Source organism: Sander lucioperca, chromosome 13, assembly GCF_008315115.2.
Source record: "Sander lucioperca isolate FBNREF2018 chromosome 13, SLUC_FBN_1.2, whole genome shotgun sequence".
Classification (NCBI taxonomy): Eukaryota; Metazoa; Chordata; class Actinopteri; order Perciformes; family Percidae; genus Sander; species Sander lucioperca.
Genome location: NC_050185.1, coordinates 7,937,404 through 7,960,329, shown reverse-complemented (window position 1 = coordinate 7,960,329; position 22,926 = coordinate 7,937,404). Strand labels below are relative to the sequence as shown.

Below are 22,926 nucleotides of genomic sequence, written 5' to 3'. Positions count from 1 at the left end.
GCCCTGTGTGGACAGAGTGTCGTGAATCCCTAAGCTCAGACCAGCTGCTTACATTTCAGTTGTGCATCAAAAACCAAAACTTGTCTGCTTGAGAGCGCTCCATGAATCAGCTAGTGTGATTAGGTGTGGCACAGCTTTAGCCTCTTTCCCTACTTATATAAGCACACGCAAAATGTGCTGTCTCTACAGTTTTGATATTGTTTTATGTCCCTCGATCATGTTCAATGAGAAGCCAGGCTTGTGATTTGTGTAGAAAAGCAGAATTTTACACAAAAAAGGCAAAGATCAGTGACTCTTATAATTATAATGCAGAGCATCGGCGTGTAACATTAATGATTCAGTAGGACCTTGAAAAATGAAAAATGCAGCCACTCAACTGTTTCTCCTGTGCTCTCGGTGCATTTGATGTAATTTTGTGTGTACATTAAAACGTCAGTGTTTCTCGGAGAAACAATTACTGTAACATCTGAGAGTGCTGCAGCGTGGCCAAATGATAACCTTAGCCCTTTGAACAGAGAGCAGAACAGACTGGGTGTTTGGAGCGAATAACCTACAAGGGTGGCTCTCCTCACTGAGAGATGAAGCCAGACAGAAAGGCAAGGATGTCTTTAACCTAAACTAAACCTGTTTGAGGAGTGTTATTTCTCAGCTCTATGACAGGCCTTGTCTCTTCGCTTGACGTCTCCCTGGTATGCACGGGGGATATGCAGCCAAATATTCCTAATCTGAATGATATATGCACTGTGGAGTCACAAAACTGAAACCTTTTCATTAAAGCTGCCACAATTTCCTAAAAATGTTGTGACAGGTGATTTTTATGTATGGGTTGGTGAGTAAGCAGACTAGTTTGTAGTTGTCACAGTTGCTTATCAAAGGTGCATGCCCCTGGTAAACTGTGTGACGCTGAATGTGTTGTGCTGAATGTGAACGCTCCTTACATGCAGACATACTAGAAATATACTGTACTACACCGGCACAGCAGAGGAGCTATCTATTATGTGCATGCAAGTCATCGATAAGCAGTGGTGAAATGTAACAAAGTACATTTACTCAAGAACTGCACTTAAGTACATATTTGAGAAACTTGTACTTTACTTGAGTCTTTTCTTTTCATGCCACTTTCTACTTCTACTCCACTACATTTCAGAGAGAAATATTGTACTTTTTACTCCACTACATTAACCGGACAGCTTTAGTTACTAGTGACTTTACACATTATGATTGTCGCACATTCAAAATGAAACTACCCAACAATATATATCTATAAGTCCAGCTGAAATGAAAAATTAAACACTTAGTTAATTGACAGAACTGTTTTGATCGTTTCTAAAAATGCGAGGATTTGAAGTACTTATTGTAGCATTAAGTACTTTTATACTTTAGGTACATTTTCCTGATGAAACTTACATACTTGCAGGACTTTTACTTGTAACAGAGTATTTTTGCAGTGTGGTAATAGTACTTTTACTTAAGTAAAGGATCTGAATACTTATTCCAGCACTGTCGATAAGTCTAATCACTGTCATGCTGGCAGGTCCAGACATTTTAGTGGCTCTGCAGGCTGAGTGTAGATTTTTTTTACAGCTGCTGTACAATCATATAGTAAGGTGAGCTGAGCTTTATGGACTCTGTCCTTCATTTATTTAGCTGCCTGGGCTGCACGCTGAAGCACTGAAAGAACTACTACTTCAGTTTGGTTGTACTGGCTACAACCTTGTTTGAGTGCATGGCTTGTCAGCGGTTGATGTGGGTGTTTTCAAATGTGCTAATTCAATTTACCTGGTCCTCATAATACAGGCTAACTCTGTGGTTTGCCATACGCTCAGGCAGATGATGGTGCTGTCCTTGAAGGCCGAGTGTATCTGGCTCTTGTTTATAGCCAGCTGTTAAGATCCTTTTGTGATAAAGTGGCTTTCAGTCCATCCAATGAACTATTGTGCTGCTAAATGTGATTTGCCATTAACATGGCCATATTGTAATTAGACTGCAGATTGAGTGAGGGCTTCAGTGTTTTGTGATGTTCAACAGGTTTTTCTTCAGATGAAAATGCACAAGGCCCAAGCGCTTTAAATATGTAAAGAATCCCTAAACAATGCTGAGATAGAGACTGCAGGTAATTCCAGAGGTAGTCTCACATTGCCAGACCTTCCTCCACAGAGCTGCGGAGGAGGGTCTGGCTAGTCCACACAGCATTCCGGAATGGGAGAAAAACGTGCTCTGGTTTATTGGCATTTCTTTAAACCAATCAAAATCGTCTTGGTCGGTGCTAAGCTCCGCACGGAGCAAAGGGGACTCTGCAAAATAGCCTCGGGAAGGAACTTGTTTTGGTGGAACTTGTCATTCAAAAGTTGTTTTAGTTGTGCAACAGAAAACTCAGATGGGACAGATAGTCTAGCTAGCTGTCTGGATTTACCCTGTAGAGATCTGAGGAGCAGTTAACCATAGTCCTCATAAATCCACCAGAGTTTAAAATGCCAACACAAAGAAAGCGGAAGGGGAGGGACATCCGGCGAAAATGAGGGACATCCGGGCGGAATTTCCGGGAGCACCTGAACAATCCTGGAAGTGAAACGTTATCGATATAGAATACACATTGCCAGACCTATCTCCACAGCGCAGTGGAGTAAGGTCTGGCTACACCACAAACACATGGGCTAGGAGAAAAAACGCTCTGGGTTGTTTGCACTTCTTTAAACCAATCACAATCATATTGGGCGGCGCTAAGCTCTGGAAGCAGAGACGGCGGCTCTGCAAATGGTCTCGGGAAGGAAACTTGTTTTGGTGGAACATTTGCACTCCGCAAAAGAAAACGCCACATACAATATTAAATGAAGTTAACTGTTCACACAATACAGTAACGTGAGCTATTTAAATTAGCTGGATACATGGTTAAACGTAATTTGCTCTTTTGGCTTTGGTGATAAATTTATAGAATGGGTCAAAATATTATACACTAACCCACAATCTTTTGTACTAAAAAATGGGGATAAATCCAGCACGTTCTCTCTGCAATGTGGTGTCCGCAAAGGGAACCCTTTGTCTCCTCTGCTTTTTAACATTGCATTACAGCCCCAGGTAGTTGGCATCAGGAAACACCCAGACATTAAAGGTATCAAGCTTGGTGCCGCAGAGACTCATGTGGCTTTATATGCAGATGACCTCTGTGTCTGTTTATCTGACCCAGCAGTTTCTGTCCCATCCTATTAAATTACATAAATTCCTTTGGAGAAATTTCTGGGTATGTTATTAATTGGGGGAAAAGCGAATTCATGCAGTTAGTAGATCAAAAAATCCTAAAAAATACCTTTCAGAGTTGTGAAGGATTGTTTTACTTATCTTGGCCTTAAGTTGACCCAGAACCCAGAGCGTCTCTTTAGACTTAACTGCACGGAGTCAGTAGAAAAACTGAAAGCAAATATTGAGTACTGGAGGATGCTACCCTTATCCATGATTGGACGAGTCAATGCCATTAAAATGGTGAGCCTACCCAGGGATCCATTGTTGTTCTATTAACTCGAGGTACAGGCTAATCCAGTATTGTGATGCATGGACTGCATTATTTAAAAACAAAACTGAACCGCATCTTCCCATCAGAGTCTTCTAAATCTGATCCTTTCGGCTGAAGGATCACTAGCATACCTTTTCTGGTTCTGCCCTACACTATATAATTACTAAACAGAGAGAAATTGAGAGGCTCTCTAAAGCCTATTCCAGAGACATTCTGCCTGATCATGCACATGCTATCTTTGGTTGCTCTACGGGAACTTTTGAGTTGTCACGTGATTTACAAGCCGCTCTGCACCTAGCAATGCTAGTGGCTAAGAAGCTCACTCTCCTGTCTTGAAAGTCTACCATCCACCCTGTTTTAAACAATGGCTTAAGGAAATGGTGTATATTATACAGATGGAAAGGCTGTGCCTGCACAAGGTTAATCTGAAGAACAAACTCTTCTTGAGAATTTGGGGCCCTTTTTTGGCTCATTGCTAAATTACTCCATGACCTGGACCTGTCGGTATAGATGAGTAAGAGCTGTGTATATACTTTCTACCTATACAGTATTCTGCCTCACTCATGATATTTTAAATATTGTCACATATTGTCTGAGAGACTGTTACTTTGTAAACTGACAGCCGTAAAGTATTTGTATTGTATGGTGGTGACATATTCTGTTTTGTTTGTGTGTTGTCACTGTTGTATAATCGAAATCTGAAAATAAAATATTGAAAAAAACAAAAACGTTATTTACTCTCACCAGTGTGTCGCCGTGTGTACTTCATCCACAGCAATCCCCGCGAATCGATCCCAAAACGTCCCAGTTAGATAGTAAATGCTTAAACATATTCTTTGTAAATCTTTACAATAATTCCCCAAAAGAACCAAGCAGGCCTGCCTTATTGCACCATCCAAATTTTATTAAAAACTTGCCATTTTCAGCGTGTAGCTTGCTAGCTCAAAGGTTGTTGTCCCGAGATGAACAGAGTTTGAGAAGGGCAACACACAGAGAGCGGAAGGTGAGGGACACGTCAGGCAATTATCCTGAAAATGTAGCCTACCTCCTTTGATCCAGACTACTTCAGAGGAAACAGCAATTTGCAGTAGTTGGGAATGATATTTTGAGGTAGTTTTCAGTATTTTGCTTTATATCATTAAGATGCAATTACCAATATGGTGATTGAGATCCTGATGTTCAAAGTCACCTTTCCTCCCAAATCTGTATGAGTGCCTTAAGGCAGTGTCCAAGACTCAGCAGGACCGCCCTTTTGACACTTTGTTCATCTTTCCTCTCACCCATTGCCACTGCTCTCCATCTATGCTGCATTTCTTTCCTTATCCTCCCTTCCCATGGCGTCTCAGTGGGAGTGGGAGTGTAATTACGCAGTCAGACGGTGTTTACAGACGCAAAAGCGCCTTAATTTATTCCAACAGTTAGCAGTAATTCCCCACTTTAATTTATAGCTCCTCTACCCAGTGGGAAAACAAGAGTAGCAGATAGTGAGAATAAGGGGGAAAGAGAAGGCGCATATGGGCGTTATATTACAGAATACAGTTGACTACAACGTCTACAAGGCTTTGGCCCATGTTAAAGACATCACCATTGGTTTTACTGCACACTTAAGTTGTTTTTTCAATATATGGTGGTATTGTAGCTTGCTCTATAATGGAGGAAATGCAAACAAAAAAAGATAATCATGGCTGTGTTATTCACAGCTAAAAAACCTTTGCGGTGTTACTGTTCAGTAATTGTTATCATCCCACTCTTTTATAAGAAGCTTCAGCAGCGAGCCGACAGTGATATTTATGTCAGGTCAGGCTGTAAACCATGCAAAGCCGAGGAGTGAAGGGTAGTTTAGTTTGTCTTTACTGTCATGTAATCAACACCCTGACTGGGTAATAAATCCCCCTTACCAATGGGTGGCACTTCTCTTCTTGTTAACAGGTTTTTAGCCTGTTTAAGGTTCGATTCACCGCAAACAGGGAGTCTTTTCAGGCTAAAGGTGCACTTATTCCTGTGTTTTCTTAACTTTTAAGTCTGTCTAAAGCTGTGAACACTGGTGAGAAAACTGACATTGATTACATTCACACTGCCGCCTCAGAACAGCTACAATGGTTCATATTGACTTTTTGAAAACCACGTGAGGCAAGGTAGAAAACCTTAATGACCACACCAAAAGAAAGTGCAGTATTGATGCAGCTGTTAATAGCAATTTGAAACAGGAACATGTCAGAATTGAAAAGAAAGCATGGACTAAATATTTGCATTAAGGGCTGTCACTGAAATCTTTAAGATCAAGAAAGCAACTGAGTCTGCTTAAAGACTTTTACATTGGTAGAGATACTAAATCAGTGTCATCTTCCTGGACTGTATCCTCTTCTCCATTCAACTATTCTCCACCGTCATGCAGAAAACAAACACCAAAGGCTCCTCTAAATTGGACAATCCTGATTAACATTTACTCATTTAGCTTACGTTCTCATACAGAAGGCAAATTGCATTTAGTGTAATGCTAGAATGAACTTAAATTACAGCCAAGCATTAATAAGACCATTAGGAGTGCAAGAGTCAAAGCCACAGGGGCCTAACAATGAATGTAACAAATCTGTGTGGCTAGAATGATCATTTACAATAGAGAAACCCTAATTAATGACACAAGGAATTTTGAGTGCAAGAGGGAGAAGGAAGATCTATTATGCACAGGGGAGTGGGGCTGCTTCAGAGGTGACTGTAGTGGAGATGGGGACATGCAGATATTAGATTTATGGGAAACAGAGACACTGATTGCTGTGTTGACTGGGAGCATGAAGCTGACTCCACCAATGATCAACCACGAATGAGTAGTTGACGTGATGTTGGGTGTAGCCACAGTTCTGTCGCCACAGGGAAAAGAGAGCTGACTGAAAAGCAGACACACAAACACATGAAAATGATCATGTGCGCTTTAGTAAATAAGCTGCATCTGTCACTGGTCACACATGTCAGCGGTAAAACCACACAAAATTGGCAAAGAGTTGGCTCATCTGGCAAGTCTCTTCCGTAATTACGGCAGACTAAATGATAGCACTGGGTCGTCCTGATGAGCCAGTGGTGAACACACAACATGTAGCTGTGACCTGGTGTGAGTCTGGCTGGAAACTTGTAGAATGTCATCCTACTTTTAAAGAGACTAGGCAAAGAAGGACAAATAGTCTGGCTTTTAGTAGGCAATTTGCAGTAAAATATTTTGAAGCTATACAATACAATAGTACTTATTTAACCATAATAACTGCAAGAGCATAGATAATACAAGATGTTACTCTCCAATTAAACCTTACTGGCTTAAAAAAAGACATTGCCTTTCACTCGTACAGTATATCATTGCCAGACTTTAACAATTGAGTTAAAGTTTGGGGGAAAAATATCCTTAGGTACTGTATTATCTATCAAGAGTTTAATAACAAAATGAGCTAATCTGTTCAAGACTGTGTGGGTGTGGTTTGATCAGATTTGATTGCCAACACAAACAAATAACCCACAGCAGTCTGATTGGAGTATTGCTAAAACCTGATTGGTGCACGCAAATAAGTGACAACCAGTGAGAAAACGAGCACAGAAAAAACAACACTGATCTACAACACACAACACTGGCAGAAAATAGTGTGAAAGTGTAAAAAAGCTGATTAAAAAAACTTTTTCTTAGGGTCTTCTTTTAACCGTATGGTCACACTACAAAGCTAACAAAATGGCCAAGAGTGGCCAACTATATTGTTGCCGTTGTGGTGTTGCTCATTGACGTAGTTTATCGTCATGGGCTTGTGTGTGTACACAGTTTACATAGAACAGCTAATTTAGCTAAATAACACTGTACCACAGCTAGCCATTGTGCGTTAAAAAAATATATACGTTACCTACTCTTCCTACTGCCAAACTGCATTTTTTAAGTTAATGTCGCGGTAAAAATAAAAATAAAAAAAGTATAAAAATAGCACTGGGAACTGGCTAAACGCGAGAATATGTTTTTCTTCCATTTTTTCGACGGAACCGAACAGGAGCTGTGAGGAAAGAGCAGGTGACCGGAGATGGTCAAACCAAAACATGATTGGTTGACACTTCATCTCGTCATTGGAGCACTGGAAACATTCGATACCACAGAAGCCCAAAAACACTGTAGAGAGGGAGATAGATCAAGATTTTGGATGGTGTGTTTCTTGATTTCTTCACACCCTTTCAGGTAAACCCAGGAACTGAAAAAAAGGTATAAATCATTGCAGTACATTTCCACAAAAACCCTCAAGATCTAATACAAGTACCTCATAAAACACAATTACAGAATAATTTGTGGATAATAAATTTAGCGTACAGTGTGTGAAGCCTGCAACAGTGGGCTTTTCCTATAAATGGCTCACAGTTTTCTTCATCTGAAACACATTTACATATTCAGAATTACAGTATAAAGATTAAAGAAGTGAAGCTGAACTTTCCCTACCTGTCACATCAACCAATTTTAAACAGCGAGATAAAACTGAGAAAAGCATGTAACGTTCAAAGGACTGCTTATGAAGTCAGGACATTTCACAGTCATGTGAAAGAAAATGGATTTTGTGGGAAGCATAACAATGTCAGCTTTCCAACCACATCACCTTTCTATGGGGCACAATCATGTCTCCCTCTTCGCCATTTACATAGACATTTGCAATGTTCATTCTCCCTTTAACGCATTCATCTGGCTGGTTTTTGTATACATTAGAGACACATAAAATAAGCAATAGATGGGCAAACCATGTTAATCAGCACTCAACACACAGGAGGAAAAAGAAATCGGTCTTATGGCTGGAGAAAGAAAATGGTGATAAACAGGCGTGGAAGGAAGGGACGAGTAAAATGTTCATTTTAGACTTTAATATCCTTTTTTCGTATTCATGCGATCTACAAACCAATCTAACTACTGTATACCGCAAAGGGTAGTGATCCATTACAGCATTGATAACAGTCATTTTGACTGGATGAAATGAGTCTGACCACTCAATTAAACCCAAAGCAGCTGTCAAATTCAACTTAAATGACATGACCTGCTGACTAATGAATCCCAACTGCTCGGAATGTTTTGTTTGTCCTTGTGGGTAATTTAATATATATTCATAAAAGTGATGTTGGTCTCATCTATTACGACCTTGTTTCTTCACTAAATATTCCTGGGATCCTCTTCCTGAGGGGGAAGAGGACTTACAGTCAGGCTGGACTCCTTCAGACGGCAGTGGGGGGGGGTGTTACTGTCGAGAGTCAGCCCTTCTGTTATTTTGCCATATAGAGTGACATTTACCCACAGGACTCACGAGGCACAACCAAATATTTACAGAGGCACACATTCTTTAATCCACATCGCAGCCATCATTTGTACCCTGCAGAGGCAGATGTGAAGCATTCTTGGCACACAGAGCAGGCTGGCGCAGCAGGACGAGCAGGGTGGAGAGGAAGAGAAGAAAAACTCGGGGTTAAAGAGGTGTTTGGGCACAGCAGTACCCCCTGTGGATGGTCAGCAGTGGTAATAAGGCTGTAGATATTTTGTTTTTTTCTTATTTTCAACAAATCCCATGAAAAGACCAAAACCAGCAATGACTTGACAATACTAATAAATATTGTTTGGTAGTTAAAGCCTAATAATATATGCTATTCCTCTGTGCCATAGAGCTCTATGGCTATTAAATAAATCTATTAAACATCAGTGAGCTACACTGTTTAGTACGATGTTTCTTCATAACCATAAATATGGGCCTGTAAACCAGATGAATCTGCCAGCTCATGTTTTATTTGCTCTGGCAGATATGTCTGGTTCCCTCACATTAAACAAAAAAAAACATTAAGAAATTTGAATCAAGATTCTGTTACTGTATTGTCTATTTCTCGCCTAAAATGTTTGTGTACTGTTTAGCTGTAATTTCAAAAAGTTTGTGATCAGGCTGTCATGTTTTTCCTGCTTTAAAACAAGCACCGCCCCAACTCCCTCAGAGCTACACTGTTTCGTTGCTCTGACTGGTTGAGGTTCTATTCAATTACGTGCAAAGGCATTTTGGTCTGTGTCGTTGAAATCGAAAACTAACTAACTAAGAGGTTCCAAACTAATACACATTTTCGAATAAGTCTGGTGATGCCAGGCTTGGGCACTTTAAGTTTTCTGAGTCAATCCCAACACACACCGTCTTGCTGCTGGAAATACTCACGAGTGCATCAAATGTGTATTAATCCGCTGCGGAAAATAGTCCCTAACAAATACACTATTTATTCCTCTAGGACACTTACATTTAAAGTAATGGGATGGACTTGATAATTAAAGGGGCTTGAGACTGAGAGCCAAAGACAGGGTCAGGAAATCGGAAAGCAGTGAGAGACAGACTAAGGCGTTGTTTTTTAATGGGATTTCATGAACAGCATATATAACAAAATATATAATATTGCCAGCCTTATTCTTTAATAGATTATAGAGGGTGAGTTATTCACAGCATGAAGCTCATCCCCCACAACCGCTGAAGACCCGCTAAATTACTTATCAAAGATTCCTTGTTGATGAGTTCTAATTAATGATGTAATTTTCCACTCCACTGAGCGGACTTACTCTGTCCAACAACATACGGGACAGAAATACTGGAGACAAAATTACCACAGATGCATATTGTTGGGGGGGGTGAGTGAGTGTTAAGAGGAAATCCTCTCTCTTCATACATCACCAGTACTTCCTCACATGGACAACATGCATACAGTGTGTATCACAGCGTGTCCCAGCATAGAGAGGAGAGAGAGCAGTCGTAGGCTACGTTCATACACAAAACTCTCATAACAAATGGGATATAAATATAAAACTGAATTATTAGTTTTAAAAAGCACACAGCTGCTTATTTGGTTGATTGCTCCCCTACAGGCATGTTGGTTTGTTAACTCACAATTACAGTTAGAGCGTCTTCCAGTTCAGAACTAAAGCCAGTGCTTCCAGTTTCCACATCAGTGGCTCCCAAAGTGGGTGCCGCGGCACCCTCGAGTGCCTTAAGGACGGACCAAGGGCACCGCAAGATTTATCATATCATTGTTCATTTATTCTGCGTTTTTAATTACGTTTCACCACATTAAAAAACATTTACATTCACACAAACTATAATGTTCTCAAACATATCGGAACAATAAATATCAAAATCACCGTATTGAGAACTGTTTAATATGCAGTTATGCCGCAGCTAATGCCATGACAACCCACAGTTGCCGGTTGTCATAGTAACACAATGCGCTTTCTGGCTTGGGAGTATCTCAGCAGCTCAGCATTAAAAAGAAATAGTGACTGTCAGAGAAAGCGAAGGAAAGACCTGCCACTGGAAACAGAGCTCAGAGAAAGGCTGATACATCTCAGCCCAGTCTGACTGGACGCAATCAGAACCAACATACAAAATATTACATTCCCAATATAATATATGTGTGATGTGCCTCGGTCGTATCTGCTATGCATTAAAAGAAGCAAGCTGTCAGTGCAGTCGGACCACATCAATGTACCAATTAAACACATGCAACCTTTTGTTTTGTTTTGCTTGTTTGTCCTAATGAACCTTAAATATTATATGCTCATTTTAATTTTGAAGAAAGTGAAAGAAATACATGTAACATGTTGGGGTATTAAATTGTATTCATTGTTTATTTTAAGTTAAATATGTATCCGTATATCTGCCTGTTGTACCTGTTGGCTGTTTTTCTGAGTGATTGAGGGTTGGCCTACACCAGGGGTGGCCAACCAGTTAGGTATAAAGAGCCACAAAAAAAAACGCACCATAGCAAAAAGCCACACAAAACATGCACGTCCACACTACAACAGCAACAGTGTCTTCCAGATCTAATGACAGTCATTATACATAGCAGTTTTCATAGTTTTTTTTCTCACTTAGATTGACTCAGTGGGAAATCTGACAGTCTTTGTTATCCACAGTCCTTTTCAGGTCTTGCTTGAATTCGGTTGTGGCCACTCGAAGAACTCTCTCACTCATTTGTCACTAAAGGGGCTTTCAAACAATCGGATTCAGCAGTGAAAGGGTTAATGAGGAAGGTGATCTGTGGCCGCTGTTTTTCCTCAGGTTGCAGAATCTGTCCTCAAAACTCTGCTGCATTATTTTCCATTTTAAAATAATTGGCAAATGTATTGGCAGATGCATTCAAATGTGTGTTTTTTTTACTTATCTGAAATACTGTATGTTTCAGAAAAGTTAAAAACAACAATCAACCAATGACACAGCCCCCAGCCACACAGTAAGAGCCTCACAGGAGCAGGCAAAGAGCCGCATACGGCTCAAGAGCCACAGGTTCGCCACCCCTGGCCTACACCTATTAATTCAATTACATTTTTGTAAAATCATAACAGAAGTTATCTAGGGACACTTTAAAGAGTTAGTAGGTCTAGACACTCTATAATTTACAGAGACATAACAATTCCCCCCCCCAAGAGCAATCATTTGGTGCGACAGTGGCGAGGAGAGAGAGAGCGAGCGATACAGAAATACAGAAATATGACTCATAATAATTATAGCAGTGGGTGCCATGGTGTAAAAAAGTAACTACATGACACTTTACATTTGTTACAGTATTTGTAAATCTTAATGTGGCTGTGTTGTACTTTTTATCTCCTGTAAACCTGTTCTTTAACTTGCTTAACAGTGTTCTACACCTACTCTTTGGCCTTTGGTCATGAATAGTCTATATCGAGGACGTTTCATTTCCGGGGTTTTGTTCAGGTGCTGCCTGAAATTCCGCCGGATGTCCCTAATGTTTGGCCGGATGTCCCTCACCTATTGCTTTCTTTGTGTTGGCGTTCTAAACTCCGGTGGATTTATGAGGACTATGGTTAACTGCTCCTCAGATCTCTGCAGGGTAAATCCAGACAGCTAGCTAGACTATCTGTCCAATCGGAGTTTTCTAGGACTAAAACAACTTTTGAACGTACACATGTTCCACCAAAACAAGTTCCTTCCCGAGGCTATATTGCAGAGGCACTATCATTGTGTCTTCTCCAATCCCAGAATGCTGTGTGGACTAGCCAGACCCTCCTTCGCAGCGCTGTGGAGGAAGGTCTCGCAATGCAAGACTAAGACATGAATAATAACAAGCAGAGCACTATCCAGGATATTTGTATATGAATTAAGAAGGCCTGAGAAATTATGAAGTAGCGCTAGCCTTAAGTGGTTGACAATAACTGAACAGCAGATACAATGCTTAGGCTATTTAATGAGTCCACCTAACAGAAATGAGAGGGTACATGTATAGCAATATTGTTATCTGTAATTTAACAGTGGAAGTGTTGTGGGATATGGACATGTTAGGCACCTTTGAAACTGTGTTATTTGAGGGAGCAGTTTCAGTGACAGCACTCGCTCTCCCAGCGGGAGCTACTTGGGAGAGAAACTGTGGGCAGCTATCGATCCAGTGATCTGCTATGCATGTAGGCAGTGAGTCTCAAGTGCAATACAGTCCTTTATTTCCCACTAGCCTACATCAAATGGTTTTATGACAGAGGAGGCAGAAAAGCTTCAGAGTTTGCAAGGAGGTCAGAGCTGCGCCCCGCTCCCTGGTGCAGTAGATGGCTTCATGCCAAGATGTGAGAATAGCTCTGGATGTTGGTGTCATTCGTTTTCTGTCAAATCGTTCTCATTTTTCCCACCCAGGGCAACATCTGCCAGAACCTCAACAGCATCAAAAAGGTCAGGAGGGACAGATGTTCCCTCTTTTATACCTGAATGTTTACAGTAAATGACCTTTTGCGGAAATTGAGCTCAATGTTGGCTTTGCTAATTGGATTAAATTAAACATGACTTATATATATATATATATATATATATATATATATATATATATATATATATATATACACACACACACACATACATTTAAAAAAGTCTCTGCAATTTCATAAAACAGCTGAGCACTGTAGTTTTTAGTAGCCATCACTTAAACATTAGTAAATAGCTGTGGATGAATATACATATATATAATATATACATTTGATGCCCTTAAAGTATTTTAGTATTTCCAGCAGCAGAGCGAATATAATAAAAACTACAGTGCCCATGATGATTGGAATAAATGAATTCCATCCCGATGTTCCTCTCCCCAGCAACAATTTCCAGCTCCTCCTGAGTTCCCAAGGCAGTGAAATATATAATCTCTCTAGTGTGTGAATAAATTGCATTTCAAAAACTTGTTTTTGTTTTCCAGTTATGAACGCACTATTTTGTTCATCATAGTATAAAAAAACTGGAGTGTGCAGGTTGCTTGTTCTTTGCCAAGTTTCTCAGCAAAGAGGCTACTGAATATACTGAATAGTAAACATATATCTTCATCTTCATCCAAATCAATTTGGGAAAGTTTGTCACACATGAGAAGTGTGTATCGGTTTGTACTATCTATGCAAGTGAGAAACAATTCATGAAAATAACTGTGAGGCTACGCATGAGGAGGAACTAAATTAATAATGAAGATACCACAACACAGATTTCTTCCCTTATTGTGCAGTATCCCCTCTCTCAGCCTTCGCCTTGCGCGCTCCCTCTCTCACTCACTCACACACACACACACACACACACACACACACACACACACACTCACACTCACACACACACACACACACACACACACACACACACTCCTGCATCCAGAGTATCAAGCATCTCCTTGGTAATTACTATGCTTTGTTGTTTGTGCACAAGGGCAGGAATGCATTTCATGTGTCCTTCAGCAGCTTGTGCCAGTTTCAGCACAAATGTGGCCCATGCATGCGTCGTTGCTGTGAGGCTTCATAGCTGTAGGTGCTCTAATAGCTGCTGTACACATACACATCAGCTAAGAGCAATTTAGTGACTGTTAATAAGAGGGGCGCAGAGTCCACAATAGAGGTGATTGTATTTCCTCTGAAACGCCGGTCCTGTGTGCTGCATATCGCTCTTGTGTGTGCCTGTAAATGCACTCATGCATTACAAGGGCTTGACCCAGATCACAGATAGACATAATAATGCATGACAGGTTGTCCTTTTGAAAGCCCTGTGTCCTTAAAGGCAGACTGGCCATTCACAGCCTCCATGTCTGATACCCTCATGAATAAAGGAACAGTCTCCTACAAACGTCTGAGTTTTCCTTTAAATTTCACTGTATGTTTATCTAAATCTAAAAAACACATCCACACTGTATGATATAATCACATATATAGTCAGCAACGCTTGTCCCAACATTTCTTTACAGCTATATGATGCTTTCTTTAAGTGAAATATTTAAACATGACACCATGTTTTATGGCTGCATTAAACTTCCCATCATTTCATACATATTAGCCTCTAAATTCAGAATATATTTGGTATCGATGGAAATAGGTAGCTGATATTGCAATTGCGATATGATTCACGATATTGGAGAGAATTATCAATTTTGTATCATTATTCTCATTTTCATTAAAAAAAATATTAAAATTAAAAACATTTAAATGATTATAGTGTGATTTTTGAGAAGATCTGTACCAAACAAAGATTTTTGTCTTTAGTCTGTAGGATATGATTTGTAGGCTGGGATGTCTCTGCAGCACCACAATACTAAATTCAGAATGGTTTGACACATTTTTTGCCTTTAACAAATATTGCCATCCATCCATCTTCTTCCGCTTATCCGGTAACGGGTCGCGGGGGTAGCAGCTCCAGCAGGGGACCCCAAACTTCCCTTTCCCGAGCCACATTAACCAGCTCCGACTGGGGGATCCCGAGGCGTTCCCAGGCCAGGTTGGAGATATAATCCCTCCACCTAGTCCTGGGTCTTCGCCGAGGCCTCCTCCCAGCTGGACGTGCCTGGAACACCTCCCTAGGGAGGCGCCCAGGGAGCATCCTTACCAGATGCCCGAACCACCTCAACTGGCTCCTTTCGACGCGAAGGAGCAGCGGCTCTACTCCGAGCTCCTCACGGATGAGCTTCTCACCCTTTCTCTAAGGGAGACGCCAGCCACACTCCTGAGGAAACCCATTTCGGCCGCTTGTACCCTGGATCTCGTTCTTTCGGTCATGACCCAGCCTTCATGACCATAGGTGAGGGTAGGAACGAAAACTGACCGGTAGATTGAGAGCTTTGCCTTCTGGCTCAGCTCTCTTTTCGTCACAACGGTGCGATAGATTGAGTGTAATACCGCACCCGCTGCGCCGATTCTCCGACCAATCTCCCGCTCCATTGTCCCCTCACTCGCGAACAATACCCCAAGGTACTTGAACTCCTTCACTTGGGGTAAAGACTCATTCCCTACCTGGAGAAGGCACTCCATCGGTTTCCTGCTGAGAACCATGGCCTCAGATTTAGAGGTGCTGATCCTCATCCCAGCCGCTTCACACTCGGCTGCGAACCGATCCAGTGAGTGCTGAAGGTCACAGGCCGATGATGCCATCAGGACCACATCATCCGCAAAAAGCAGCGATGAGATCCCCAGCTCACCAAACTGCAACCCCTCTCCACCCCGACTACGCCTCGATATCCTGTCCATAAATACTACAAACAGGATTGGTGACAAAGCGCAGCCCTGGCGGAGGCCAACTCTCACCTGAAACGAGTCCGACTTACTGCCGAGAACCCGGACACAGCTCTCGCTTTGGTCGTACAGAGATTGGATGGCCCTGAGAAGGGACCCCCTCACCCCATACTCCCGCAGCACCTCCCACAGTATCTCCCGGGGGACCCGGTCATACGCCTTCTCCAGATCCACAAAGCACATGTAGACCGGTTGGGCATACTCCCAGACTCCCTCCAGGATCCTTGCGAGAGTAAAGATCTGGTCCGTTGTTCCACGACCAGGACGGAATCCGCATTGTTCCTCTTCAACCTGAGGTTCGACTATCGACCGAACCCTCCTTTCCAGCACCTTGGAGTAGACTTTACCGGGGAGGCTGAGAAGTGTGATACCCCTGTAATTGGCACACACCCTCTGGTCCCCCTTTTTGAAAAGGGGAACCACCACCCCGGTCTGCCACTCCTTAGGCACCGTCCCCGACTTCCACGCAATGTTGAAGAGGCGTGTCAACCAAGACAACCCCTCCACACCCAGAGCTTTAAGCATTTCTGGACGGATCTCATCAATCCCTGGGGCTTTGCCACTGTGGAGTTGTTTAACTACCTCAGCAACTTCCACCAGGGAAATTGACAATCCCCCATCATCCTCCAGCTCTGCCTCTACCATAGAGGGCGTATTAGTCGGATTTAGGAGTTCCTCAAAGTGCTCCTTCCACTGCCCTATTACCTCCTCAGTTGAGGTCAACAGCATCCCATCCTTACTGTACACAGCTTGGATGGTTCCCCGCTTCCCCCTCCTGAGGTGGCGAACGGTTTTCCAGAAGCACCTTGGTGCCGACCGAAAGTCCTTCTCCATGTCTTCTCCAAACTTCTCCCACACCCGCTGCTTTGCCTCTTTCACGGCAGAGGCTGCAGCCCTTCGGGCCCTTCGGTACCTTGCAACTGCCTCCGGAGTCCTCTGGGATAACATATCCCGGAAAGACTCCTTCAGTCGGACGGCTTCCCTGACCACCGGTGTCCACCACGGTGTTCGTGGGTTACCGCCCCTTGAGGCACCTAAGACCCTAAGACCACAGCTCCCCGCCGCAGCTTCAGCAATGGAAACTTTGAACATTGTCCACTCAGGTTCAATGCCCCCAGCCTCCACAGGGATGCACGAAAAGCTCCGCCGGAGGTGTGAGTTGAAAGTCTGTCGGACAGGGGCCTCCTCCAGACGTTCCCAAATTACCCGCACTACCCGTTTGGGCTTACCAGGTCTGTCCAGAGTCTTCCCACACCCTCTGACCCAACTCACCACCAGATGGTGATCAGTTGACAGTTCTGCCCCTCTCTTCACCCGAGTGTCCAAAACATACGGCCTCAGATCAGATGAAACGATTATAAAATCGATCATTGACCTTTGGCCTAGGGTGCTCTGGTACCAAGTACACTTATGAGCATCCCTATGTTCGAACATGGTGTTCGTTATAGACAATCCATGACTAGCACAGAAGTCCAACAACAAACAACCACTCTGGTTTAGATCAGGGAGGCCGTTCCTCCCAATCACGCCTCTCCATGTGTCTCCATCATTTCCCACGTGCGCGTTGAAGTCCCCCAGCAGAACTATGGAGTCCCCCACTGGAGCCCCATACAGGACTCCATTCAAGGTCTGAAGGCCGAATACTCCGAGCTCTTGTTTGGTGCATACGCACAAACAACAGTCAGAGTTTTCCCCCCCACAACCCGCAGGCGTAGGGAGGCGACCCTCTCGTCCACCGGGGTAAACTCCAACGTAGCGGCGCTCAGCCGGGGGCTTGTGAGTATCCCCACACCCGCCCGGCGCCTCACACCCTGGGCAACTCCGGAGAAGAAAAGAGTCCAACCCCTATCCAGGAGTATGGTTCCAGAACCGAGACTGTGCGTAGAGGTAAGCCCCACCAGATCCAACTGGTAGCGCTCCACCTCCCGCACAAGTTCCGGCTCCTTCCCCCACAGAGAGGTGACGTTCCACATCCCCAGAGCCAGCGTCTGCTGCCCGGGTCTGGTCCGTCGAGGCCCTTGACCTTCACTGCCACCCATGTGGCAGCGCACCCGACCCCAGCGGTTCCTCCCACAGGTGGTGGGCCCATGGGTTGGAGAGAGAGGTGCCACGTAGCTTTTTCGGGCTGTGCCCGGCCGGGCTCCGTGGCAAACCCGGCCACCAGGCGCTCGCTGACGGGCCCTCCATCTGGGCCTGGCTCCAGACGGGGGCCCCGGGCTTCCTCCGGGCAGGGTCACTCCATCTCTACCTCGTTTTTTCATAGAGTTTTTGAACCATTCTTTGTCTGGCCCCTCCCCTGAGACCACTTTGCCTTGGGAGACCCTACCAGGAGCACAAAGCTCCAGACAACACAGCCCTCAGGTTCATAGGGACACACAAACTTCTCCACCACGATAAGGTGATGTTTCCAGGAGAGGTAACAAATATTGCGATTTTCAATATTGCACTAGTCCATATTGTGATAAAATTGCGATTAATTGTGCAGCCCTAAATGGAAACTTAAAGATCCCTACTGTAATTTAAAGTAAACTTATATAGGTTTCACAGCAGAGTTCAATAAGTCATGTCAGATTGGGCACACACATTAATGAATGAGACCTGCAGCTTTTACACAGCAGCTTACATTCACAAAAAGCCCAGCCAAGATCTTATTCCAGTTACAAGAAGCTCCTAAAGGACTCAGAGGATGTGCTCACATACCAGTATGTTAATTTAAGCACAGTTTCCATGGCATCTGTGGGCATATCCAGATTATATTTATTCATTATACATGGGGACGTGTGACATTAAAGATGCATACGAACAGCTTACCCCAAAGACTTTGAAAGCACTCCTCGCCAAACAAACAAAGACACTGTATTATTTAAACAATCTCATGTCGTAAAAGCATACCACACATTGCTCTGCTTTAAGTTATTCAGAGTTAATGAGGCTGAATTTATCCACCGAGTGGTGTCATCTGAAGGCCATATAGGAGAGGCAGAAGTGACAGTTCATGCTGGTAGAACATTTACATTTAATAGTTCACGTATAACTATCTCTACCTCGTGAATGGCAATCCAACAATCTGGCTGCTCTGATGATTTTTAGTCGACAGGATTTTGTGCAGTTATTAATGTGCATTTATTAAATATATTAAGCCTGCAGGGCAGCTGATTCTAGAGGATGGACTGCTGCTCAACTTCTCTGAAAGGTACAGTTAACATGCTGGGCAGAGAACAGTCTTCTGCTTAAGTGAAAGCATTCAAAATGCAGCTCTGTGAAATGCACAAGCTGGCTTTGAGAGCTCAACGCACAGCAACTTAAAAAAAATATATCTTCATCAATTTGACAACTAGGGCTGGGTACCAAATTCAATACTTTTTAGGTACCGACTGAATTGCCTCTAAAGTCGATTCGAGTATCGAGTATTGAAAAATGCCTCTTCATTCAATACCCAATTTCAGTACCTAAGGAGTGAGCCAATGAGCATGCAGTGTGTTCCTACCAAGATCTAATAATGCTGGTGATTGGCTGTTTAGCATTACATGTCGTAGAGCCATGCAGGAAAAACTCTACGTTACGCAGATACAGGGCTCATGTAATAGGAGCTGAAAAATAAATAAAAGGAATTGTGCCGTAATGTTGTAATTTCTTTTTGTTTTATAAAATTGGTATCGAAAAAAGTACCGTTGAGGAACCGGTATCGAAGTCACAGTATTGGTATCGGTATCAACATTTTTTGAACGATACCCAGCCCTATTGACAACACATGTGCAGCATCTAGAAAAACACCCTGCAAAGTAAGAAAACAAACAGTTGCAGTGTGTTGAGCTTTCGGTGCTGTACGAGGAGTTTCAATGTGGTTTTGTGTCTGATAATTCAGTGCAAGACGTAAGACGTTATGAAGAATCGATAGCATGAAGGATACAGTATGCAATCAACATATTCTTTAGCTGTTCAAACATACTCATTCATGACATTGTCTAATGTTCCAGCTGAATCTATGTGCTGGTTAGTATTCATCTCTCTCCATAATCTAGTCTGTTAACGTTTCTCGCTGTCTCCTGAAGCGTTTAACCTTGTCAGAGATAGGCTGGGATCCATTAAGATTTCCTGAAAGGGTTGAGCATTACGGGCTCATTTAGAATGACTTCCATTTTTAATAAACTGCTCACAGCCCTGCAGATCAGATACCGAGGAGGTGCACTTAACAATGCCGCAGAGATAGATATGCCTCATAATTTATATTACACAAAAGCTTAGGAAATCATACAAGTGCACCCTCCATGATTTTCCCCTTCTTTCATTTTGTTCTGCTCCTTCCTCCTCTTTGTGAAAGCTCTTTTCGAGCCACACGTACTTAGTTTGACATGTTCAACATGTGTATAAGCTGCTTCGTCATCTTTTCAGGTTTGCCCTGCTCGGGTGGGATTTTTTTATATGCTGCAATAATGTTTACCTTTTTTTAACAGACTTGGATTATTTGTTTGTACACGGCATCACCGCTGCCAACTGAATCTATAACAGTCTGAACAGGCTTGTTAAAGTGGATGTTACTGTCCTGTGGATACTACCACTGGTGATTTTACATTTTTACAACACACATTACACTGGTAATTGTATCACTGCACAATCATGCCTAAAGATGGACATGTGCGGAAAAGTAATGATCATATCTCAGCTGAACCAGAAGTGATGGGATGAGAATAAAGTGGACAGGGTTAACAGACAGTGAGAGGGATGATGGGTGCCAGAGGGCAGGGTGAGGTTAATGGAACTGGTGGAGTAAAAAGCGCAGGGAACGCCGTTTAAAAAAGGTATGTGAATTGAAAATGCCTTTTTAGCTGCTGAATCAATACATAGTTTCTGTGTTCTGAGAACCTGTCGGTTAGTGAAGGCTCTTTTACTACAGAGTGGAGAGGGTGGGGGCTAGGGCTGCACGATATGAGGAAAATATGTGATATGTGACAACGTTGTTCAATATCACAATAAAGATATTACTTGCGATAAATAAACAGATATTAAAGTGTTTCTTACTTATGCCTTTCTGCTGGTTAGTGTTCTTCTAAAATACAACAAATGACGTGTTGAATTTAAAACAAATGAAAGGAAATAATTTCCCACATTCTTCTATAGAACAAATTGAACATTGAATTGAATATAAATTGGAACCACTAAAAAAAGAATGACAATAACATTTTAAAGTGCAGTTTTCTACTGCTTTTTTCCTTTCAGCTAACACACAACTTCACTGAGTGTCTTATGCGATATGTCGCAGCCTTTCGCGATTTGTACAGTATATTGCACCAATTGATATTGTGATGACGATAAAAAACGATATATTGTGCAGCCCTAGTGGGGGCGAAGACAAACTTAAAGTAAAGATCTTTCTATCTGCTATGGGCCTCTTATACACTCGTAACAGAAATCCCACTGTCGCCATCTCAAGTGCACTCTTTTTTTCCCTTTCTCAGCCCAATTGCTATCTTCCCAGTCAATATAGCACAAAAATAGGCTGCTGAAGAAATATATATATCTTCATCCTCTCAGTATCTCTTGGGTCGACCTGCATGATTAAGTAAAGGAGCTCTGTGTGTACGATACAAGTCAGTTTTTTGACATCCATTCACAGATATTAGCTACTGCAAAAGTGAAGTTTTTGTGTAAATGCCACCGAGTCAGTGGAGGACAAAGAGGGAGGAAGGACACATACACTACAAAAGATCATTCTTACATATCCACAAGGTTGTTACTCAATGATGCTCTTTGACAAAGCAGCATAGCAGCAAGCATGCTATTCACTTTCAGCCACAATACAAAGAGAACAGATGATTTACTCATTAGCTGAAAATAATTCATTTACATACCGCTGTTAATTTAACTGTCACTGCCAGGTGAAAACCTCTTACTGGTTGTTTTTAATTTCTAACTTTAATTAGAGGAAGCTGTAAGCCATGAGAATGTGTTGACCCTTGGGTTAATGAAACGTCTTCAACACAATGACCTAAACTCAAAGTTAAAATGCACGGCCATCAATTTCAAAACTTAGTCCCCGTCATTTTGGAGATCAACTGACAACAGTATTTTTGACGCCTATATAACGCCTATATCGTTACACGTTTAGCATTCCTTCTTGCTTTCTTCTTCAGGCATTCGTTTACCCTGCTAAAGCAACAACATGTCCGGAAAACAAAGGATTAAGTAGGGCAAAAGGATGAATTTGGGGGTATTTTTGCGATTTAATTTTGCAAATCTATAAAGTTGGAGGATTTCTATGAGAAAGAGGGAAAATGAGAATGGAGAAATCTACGACCACATCTGTATGTGTGATCTGCTCTGATGGTGCTACCGGCAAATGTTTCCCCCTTTTGTGTGTGTGCACTGCTGTCTGAAAGAAGTGCACTCACTTCTTGGGTCACTTCCAAGCCGCACCAACTGTAATTGATGATTTTGAGCAAGTGTTCCATCCAGATCTGTCTTTGTCATGCTCAATATATTACATTTATTCTGTGCAAATCATCCACCCGGGGATTGATTTGATTAATGACTCAATGACACATTATATTCAAGTTATCCATCGCTTCTCAATTGCTCACTGTGGCTCTTGTGCTGTCAGTACCAAGCCCCCTACTGACCCCCGGTGGTGTGGAATTTATGGTGCAGCGCTCAGGACCACGGACAGCGTCAGAGTTCATGAGGGAACTAATAGATATAATAGCCTGTTAAATATTTCATTAAGCACCCTCATCAGTTAAAACACTTAGTGTACATTTTTTGACATAAAGCTTACACTGGACAGCTGTGCAAGAGTAGCAACCCTCCCATATACACTACAGACCTGTTTTAGTGCCACATTACATTTCATTGCTTCATTAAAGCTGCAAGGTCTCACACT

General features: G+C 42.4%; 1 protein-coding gene across 1 annotated transcript in view; it reads right to left on the bottom strand.

Annotated features, from left to right (window-relative positions):
• flrt1a (fibronectin leucine rich transmembrane protein 1a) overlaps positions 1–22,926 on the bottom strand; it is a 70,479-nt gene that overhangs the window by 43,653 nt on the left and 3,900 nt on the right. The window lies entirely within an intron of this gene.